This window comes from Euphorbia lathyris, chromosome 3, assembly GCF_963576675.1.
Source record: "Euphorbia lathyris chromosome 3, ddEupLath1.1, whole genome shotgun sequence".
Taxonomy (NCBI): Eukaryota; Viridiplantae; Streptophyta; class Magnoliopsida; order Malpighiales; family Euphorbiaceae; genus Euphorbia; species Euphorbia lathyris.
In genome coordinates, this window is record NC_088912.1 from 47990122 (window position 1) to 47998945 (window position 8824).

The window sequence follows — 8824 nt, forward strand, 5'->3', positions numbered from 1 at the left end:
ATTAAACTCAACATTGAACAAACACATTAGTGTAATAAATCAAAGCATTTTAATGTGTTAGAATATTTTTATCATTACTTAAATAATTTTGTCAAATCAAAATCATGTGGAAAGGTGTTTCAACAGCGGATGTCTCCATAGAGAAAACTCTATGGACACTACAGGGCTGCCGTGAGCCCATAGTGCATACCCATTCTAGGACGAGGTTTAATCATAAGGAGACCCTCGAAGACAGAATACCCATATATACATTCACTTGACGCTTAAAGGGGATAAATCCCTTCAATAGAAATTGATTGGTCGAGGCTTGAGGAAAATCGAGGTACCACACAGAAATTTGGCCACTACTAAACTAACTTTCAACTTCTAACTATTACTAATAAGATAAATTTATATATTATATTTATGTTTAATTGAACGAGATTTTATTATATATATGCACATATTATTTATAACGTGGTTTAACTAATTCGAATAAATTAACTGAATCAATTGATTCCGGTTATTAATTTGGTTTGAGATCCTATTAAGTTTTTATACTTAAATTGTTGGTATTATTGTTTTTCTATCTTTTACTTTTCATGATTAAAATATTAGTGAAAAATAAAAAATGATTACGAGAAATCTAGGATAGACTAAAAAAACAATAATGAGTCAACATTTTAGAATATTTGTGAAGTTTTTTTTTTTTTATGAAAACTGTCTGCGAAGTTAAGTTATTTTTAAAAATTAAAATAATATTCCTAACTCAACCCTTTCCACGAAGTTAGCTTGATTTCAATCGCATGTATGCCAGTCCTAATTTCAATTGGTGAGACGAGAGAGAAGATTTTAGCACCAATAAATTATCCACATGTGTTACATTTAGAAAATATAAAAATAATTATATATATTATAAAAGTGAAGAGGTTCAACCGTACAATTGAAATAATTTATCCAATTTTTCCAATTGAACCCTTCAAATTTAATATTTCTATCCAAACTAAAGCCCTTTTAAGTAATTTTGCAGTGCCTTCAATTTTATAACAAAACGGCACCGTTTCATATGGGGTAACATAGTAATTTTATTCTTCAATTGTAGGGATCATGGTTATCAAAACCGGACCGGTCAAAGAACCGGAAATGACAAAGGGTCAAGAGTTAGAGGTTCAATCGGAGTTTAACCGAGGTTCAACCGGTATTAAAAAAATTATGTAAAAAATAATATTTTATCCATATTTTAACTTATAAAAATAAAATTAAAAATATTAAATTTATAAATCCAATCATGAATTAAAAATATAATAAAAATATAATAAAAATTCAATTTATAAAAAGACTAAAAAATATAAATTATATATTTTTTAAAACTAAATAATTAGTATTATTATTAACCTAACATATAACATATAAGTATAATAAAAATAGTTATTATACAATTTTTTAGAGTTTTAGATTTTATTTTATAAAATATTTAAATTATGAGTATTGAAATGATAAAATAATGTTTATATAATATTTATAGAAATATAAAAAATTTGATAAAAAAAGAGAAATATAAAAAATAATAAATAAATAAATAATATTTTAAATATTTACTTTTTATAATGAATATATATATCTATATTGTTAAGATTAAACACAAGTTAATAAGTGGTTTAGTGGTTAAGCCGTCATTTCTTATTCAGATGTCCTATGTTCAAATCCCTGAAAAAGCAAATTTTTTTATTGACATTAAAATGTAATCTGATCGGGTTAGACGGTTATGACCGGTTTTCAAGCATTTAAAAACCGAACCACCTCCGATCCGGAATGATGACCGGTTCGGTTCGGTTCTCAAAACCATGGTAGGGTTCTCAAAACCATTTTTCACACAAATCGGTTAGCACTTCACAGTAAGTTTGTTTTTTCTTCTTCTTAGGTTGTCTTCTGTGTAGATCTAAAAGCTTCCCGATATGATTTCGGATGAAAAATATGTTCATTCTTTTATTGTGGCTTTTCATTCATTTATACCTTTCTTAAATTAGTAATTACGGTTTAATTTTTATCAGTGTGGTTTATCCTCTTCTACATTTTTTTTTTTATCATTGACAGCACAAATTCGTTGTCGAACCATTTTCGTGGTTCATGCTACCGTCTAATATAGTGAAGGCCTCGAGTAATTCACCTGTGCGGGTTAGAAAGCAATTTAAAAATTTCTTCTTCACACCCGTAGCCTACAATCGCTCCACAATTGATGTAAGATTTATTTAATTTCTTTGTGTGTTTTTATTTGGTTTGAGTTTTTGTTTTGATCTGAACATGGTAATCTCACCCTTTTGTCTTCTATGTCTGTCTAGATATGGTTTGTTCTTTTGCCTTTCTCCTATGGATGGTATAACAGACTTAAATATGATGATTTTTAGTGATTACTTCCAATGTTTTCAATAGTTATTCATCTCACTCCTATTGAAATTGGATTACTCATCCTTTTGCTTTTCTACTCTCAAAGGTAGATGATCTCTTCCTTATTTTCTGCCTTTATATTTTTTCTTTTTCTCTTTAGCTATCTGCAATATATATGGGTTTGTTTTTGCTTTGGGATGTTATCTCTGCATTTGTTGGTCCGAATTTGATGCATGATCTCTGCCTAGAGTAATATATGCGATTTTGCTTTTTTTTTTTTGGGTGTTCTTTCTAAATCTGACAGTTTTTCATATGTGCTTTTGAAAAAAAAAATTCCTTTTCTTTTCTCTTTTTCCTTTGCTTCAATTGAGTTTACTTTAAACTTTTATATCATTCATATCATATTTGATGCTTTAATTGGGTATATTATATATATATTATAAAAGTGAAGAGGTTCAACAGTACAAGTATATATAATTTCAAATCACTGCTTCAATCAGTTTTGGTTAGGTTAGGTTTAATTATATTAACGTAGATGCTATGTTCTGGTTTCTCTTTTTATTTGTCCACCAAATTCTTCACTTTGTGATCCATTAAGGGCTCAAGTTGTACCTAGAGGAATTTGGTTTGTCAATTCAGAAGTGCATATTGGAATATATTAGATTGTTCAAATTACCTCGATCAAACAATGAATCTCCAAACACAAATATAGTTGCATCATTCTGTTAGATAATTAACTGTTTACATGGATTATTATAACACCCGAAACAGAAAGCTCTCTATATTTCCTGAAATATGTTCTGTATAACGTTATCATGTATAATTAATGATGTGTGTAACCTTTATAATTATATAGCCTTATCGTGTACAAAAATATTTATGTTTTGTTACCATGTCTACTTAACATTATTTTGTATAATTAATGATGTTTATAACCTTTATAAATATTTCTGGCCTGTGTGAATATTTTTTTGTAGTTAAAACATCTGGATGGGTAAATCTTATATAGCCTTATATTTCTATTATACTCTTTAAATTTGTTGACTCATTATATATGCTTTTATGATTTGTGATGAAGCCATTCCAAATGATGTATAATGTTTTATGATCCAGGTTTATGATGGTGGCTAGGAGTTCAATTTTACAAATCATGCCAAAGCAGCAAATAATATAAAAGTATGCTTGGTTAGTAAAAATATATTAAGTAGAGAACAATTTGTTTTAATTATTTAATTATTTATTTGAACTAAATATGATATTGTCTTCTTTTCTCATTGCAGGCCTATTTTGCATTTTGGTCACCCTTGAGGTGGATCTTGAAGCTTCTATTCCAAACTAGATGAACTGGTTTTTGTTTAATGGCATCTGAATATATTGTCAAGTTTGTATTGTTATGATGCATTTTAGCCTCTCTTTTTCTTTTCTTTCCATCGAATTTTTCTTTTATTTACTGTTTTTTTCCTATGAAACAAGTTGGTAATAGAGGATGGGATGAATTCATGGGAGTTCCACGACAAACTAAAAAAAAGAAAAAGAAAACTACATGGTAAGAAAATTATTATTTACTTTGAAGCTTTGATTTATTTAATATGTTAGCTCTCTTATGCATCATTTACAGGTTGTGGTTATTCTATATAATGTTCTTTCTTTAGTTTTGTTTGAAGTTCGAAGTTTTAGCAGTGATGGGTGCTTTTTTTTCAAAGGAAGTGTTAAAGGGTAAAAATGCACCAAATAAGTTGATGGTAAAATAGAGTTCTATCAATATATTTTGAGAGTCCATTACAAATCACAAATGTAAGATGAGTTGTAAATGAAGATGGATTTGATGAATCTACTTAATGAATCATTTGCAATTGAAGGAAGCAACATTTACGCGCCAAGCCACTATTTCTGCCCAATTCTTCAGGTGACAAGTGATGATGGCGCATAAGACATAATTTCTTTGCTTATGAATCTGACTGCTTCAGTCTGTATAGATGTTTGAACTCAATGCAGGAAATAATGGATGATCCATACATAGCGGCTGATGGTTTTACATACGAGCATAGAGCAATCAAGGCATGGCTCGACAGACACAAAGTGTCACCAGTGACAAAGCTTAGGCTTCAGGATTCAATGTTAACTCCAAACCACACATTGCGTTCAGCCATACAACAATAGAAGTCAAGTAAATATCTGTCTAAGTCTTTCCTTACCGTACATCAACAAAAAATGTATAGCAACATTGATGTAGAGGAGTAGGTTTGTAGACAATTGATTGAAAGCTTGAACCACAACCACCCATAAGATGTGAAATGTACATCAAAGTTTTTTTCATTTTTTTTAAGTTGACTCTATTTCTTTGTGATATTTATTGTAGATCAAAGCAGCCTTGAAATAATTCCATATGCTCTCCTGCTATGGCACTAGACTAATTAGTTAATCTTCCTGATTCTTCTTATATTATTCTTCATTGTTGATATTTCTTCTTTCATTTACAGCTCCCATCTAAAAGGAAAAATTATGCATTCGTAGCAACTTCTCAGTGGCGACTTAACCAATGTTATACAAATTTTCATTTTCTTTGTGTTGATATGGCAAACTTTTTGCAATGAAAAAGAATTGAGAAAATGGTCTAACAGAAATTAAGAATATGTATGTATCACTCTATTGGATTAGGAGAAAAAATGTAGTTATTGAAATTGGATTAAACTTTTATTTGGGGTAATTTTTATAAAAAATTACCCCAGTAGACCTGGTTGGGAAATTTTTCCTCAAGAGAGGCTGTTTCCCAACCAGTGTTAGTTATTCATTTTTTTTGAATTTCTTTTACCCACTACCGCGCCATAGGCGCCGTAATGGGCTTGTGGACAGGAATCTTCCTGTCCACCAAGTGGGGGCAGTGGCTTGCCACTGCTCCCAACAAATATAAAAAAAAAATTATTTTATAAAATTAAAAATAAAAATAAAATTTATAAAACAATTATAAAAAAGGAATTTAATTTATTACTTTATAAAAATAACATTATATATTATAATAATATTATTAATGCATTAAATATTTTCTTGTGTTAGTATGTACTAAATATTTAACGTATACGTTTTAAGTGAAGTATAAATTTAGTCATAACGTATGAAATTGTACAAATTCAACACTAACGTTTTTAAGGAAGTTAATTTTAACCAAACGCTATCGAAAATTTAATTTATTATTTTATAAAAATCAAATTATATAAAAATCATACTAATGTTGATTGAATTTGTACAATTTGCAAGTAATATCAATTTTAACCACACACTACCGAAAATTGATACACTTCCATACATTTTTTTAACTATATTAATAATACAGTAAAATATTTTAGACAGTTTCAAAAAACTTATCTAAAATATTTTACTGTGTTTATACTTACAAAAAAATATATGAAACTGCTTCAATTTATCGACAAATTGGTTTAGAATGTCCGATATAGTTAAATAACAGTCACAGTTCCATGTATTATTAGGATTTGCAAACAGAATCACCATCTAATTGGTTCTTTGTTGTCTCCAATTGATCAACTACCTAAATTTCTCTAAAATTATATTTACGATACAATTAATGAAATTACAAACAGCATTTATAATTTCAACTCACAAAAATACAAAAAAATTGGGGTGAAGATATTACCTTCCTTGGTCAATGAGGACTAAGGATGATATCAAGAAGGAAATAGGCAAATAATATAAGAAGGATGACAAAAAGAAGTATCTTTATGATTATGAGGCAAGAGATTTCGTCCATGGATTCTCGCCTTTCAGATTTGTCATTCTTTGGTGTGGACGAAGAGAGGTAAAGAGATGATAAATATTTACAGAGGACTAGAGAAGGAGATAGATAAGTGATATGTAAATTACATAGTGTGAGAGTTTTAGGGTTGAATATGAGCATTATTGTCATTGACTTTTTTCTTTTTTTATTTTGTTAGATAATTTTTATGGAAAATTCTATTATAATTTTTTTATTTTTTTAATAATATAATATTTAATTATTTTCTGAGCTACTTCTCACCCGAAGCAAAGCGAGGGTAACTTTCTAGTCTAATATAATAAGGAAAGAAACTTTATTTTATTTTAGGCTAATACTGATTTGGCTCCCTAAATTAAGTCTTCAAAGCAAATTAGAAACTTAAACTATCAAAATCATCAATTAGGTCCCTAAACTAACCAAAAATCATCAATTGAGGCCTCATTGAAAATAATTCGGTTGAACAGTTTCAGACTCTATTCCACAAATCCATTTTGAACTAACACATATATTCTTACAGTCTTATCAAATAGTCACAATTTCAACTTAAAATATTAGTTAAAGAACAGCCAAACCAACATTTTCAAAATTTCAGTAACATAAGGCTAAAATTGTTCTTGCTTGAAAATTTTATCCCAATAAATATTATTATTATTGCAAAAAAATATATATAATATTTTTATTTATATTTAATTTAAAAAAAGTATACATTTTTTAATATTTTAATAAAAATAAATTATTTTCTCCTCCCTTTTAAGGGAGGAGAGTTTGGGCAGTGGCTTTACCGCAGGAATCCAAGGATTCCTGCAAATATCACTTTTTAACCATTTACGGTGGATTGTCCACCATAATGATATTTTTTAACTAATACTTTATTAATAATAATATTTTTTTTAAAAGCACCAAATTGGTGTTAAATCTGGTATTTTCGTCATCCAGTTTTAATGTAACTTTCTCGGCAAGGAGAATCCCCAGAGTGGTGACGCGTGAATAGTACGAATTTTTGTTATCGACAGAAACTAAGTGAATGTCTTTTTCTCTTTTATAGAAAATGATTATTTTAAAATAAAAAAATAAGAAAATGACTGTTTTTTCTCGCTAGTATTCTTTTTGCTTTTTTCGCGAAAGACTTATATACCCTCAGTCTGTCAGCAAAAAGATGGTCCACCAACACCTCATGGCTCCCCACTTAACCTATTCGTGGGTCAGAAATGCCCCATGGACCCCACACAATTTCTCACCACAACTGTTTTGCTGATTGTTGGTTTTTGCACTGTTGAGAAAATTGGATCCGCCGGTTCGATCATTATTGGATTTTTGAATTTGATCAAATCGGACCGAACTGCTTGGTTGAGTTAATTTCAAATCAGTTTGGTTGAATGGTTCAGTCTAGTTAATTTAACCATATTTAATTAAAAAAATTACATGTAGAGATAAGGGTTATATATCATTGGCAAAGTTACGAGAAAACTTCGGTATGGAGTGACGAATGGGACATATCAATATACGTTGAAGGAGCCAATAAGGATTGGTCCGAGTAGTAAAGAGTTGAATCTCTATTTATCAGGTTTGAGGTTCGATTCCTCATTCCATCAAATTTTAGTCCTTATTGATAGATGATATGTACATTCCACTTTAAATCCTGACGTTGATCTCCGCCACTCCTTGGGTCAGTAGTCGAAACTGGCTTAAGCGATCCACACTCGTCCACTAGGGATATGAGAGTCGGGCATATGAGATCCTTAAAGGGGGTAGACCCCTTCGATAGGAATTGGTTGGTCGAGACTTGAGGAAAGTCGAGGCGCCACCCAATAATTTGGCCATTACTAAACTGACTTTCAACTTATAACGGTTACTAATAACATAAATTTATATATTATATTTATATTTAATTGAAAGAAAATTTATTATATATATACACATATTATTTCTAATATGTGTCATTTGGCTTAACTAAACTAATAAATTGATTGAATTAATTGACTCTGATCCAGTTATTAATTTGGTGGGACGAGAGAGAAGATTTTAGCACCAATAAATTATTGACATCTGTAACTTTTAGAAAATATAAAAATAATATAATATAATAAGGAAAGAAGCTTTACTTTATTTTAGGTTAATAATTCGTATGTGCCAAACACCTTTTTAGCTTTCGTATGACAGAAATCTTGATAAAAAGAAGAACCCTATCGTATCCCTACTCGTTTTCTCCATCTCGTGCGGCGGCTCTCCCTCTCATCTTCCTCCGGCACCGGCGTCTTCCTCAATGGTAAGTATCTCTCTCTCTACCCTCTTTATATGTAATTTCGTTTATACGTAATTTCGTTTATATTTAATTTTGAGAGAATATGTCGATTCCAATTATCCTCCCTTATTGCTTGCACACTCTTTAAGCTTTTCCTTTCGCGCAGAGGTTTGCGTTACCATTTTAGTCATTCCGTTTTGAGAGCGTTGAGAGTAATTGTTTAATCATTAAATTAGTTTAAGATTTCTAATATAACTGTATTTGAAAATTTATAGTAATTTGGAACTAAATAAATTTATATAATACCGTAGTAATTTAAATTACGAGTCTTTATTAAAAAAATATTATATAGTTTCCATTAAAAGAAAATCATACGTTAATTAATTTTGGTTTAAAAAGGAATTTAATATAATGATTTATTAAACTCTATTAATTTCTCAAACCGTTTT

General features: G+C 29.4%; 1 long non-coding RNA gene across 5 annotated transcripts; it reads left to right on the top strand.

Moving 5' to 3' along the window:
- The first annotated feature begins 1888 nt into the window (after positions 1–1888).
- On the top strand, positions 1889–4685 carry LOC136221972 (uncharacterized). Of its 5 annotated transcripts, none has more exons than XR_010685431.1 (3): positions 1889–2470; positions 3478–3549; positions 3645–4685. It is a non-coding gene; the product is annotated as an uncharacterized lncRNA (long non-coding RNA). The 5 variants fall into 5 exon arrangements; XR_010685434.1 differs by having other exon boundaries at positions 3478–3540; XR_010685432.1 differs by having other exon boundaries at positions 1889–2217.
- Positions 4686–8824: the final 4139 nt, after the last annotated feature.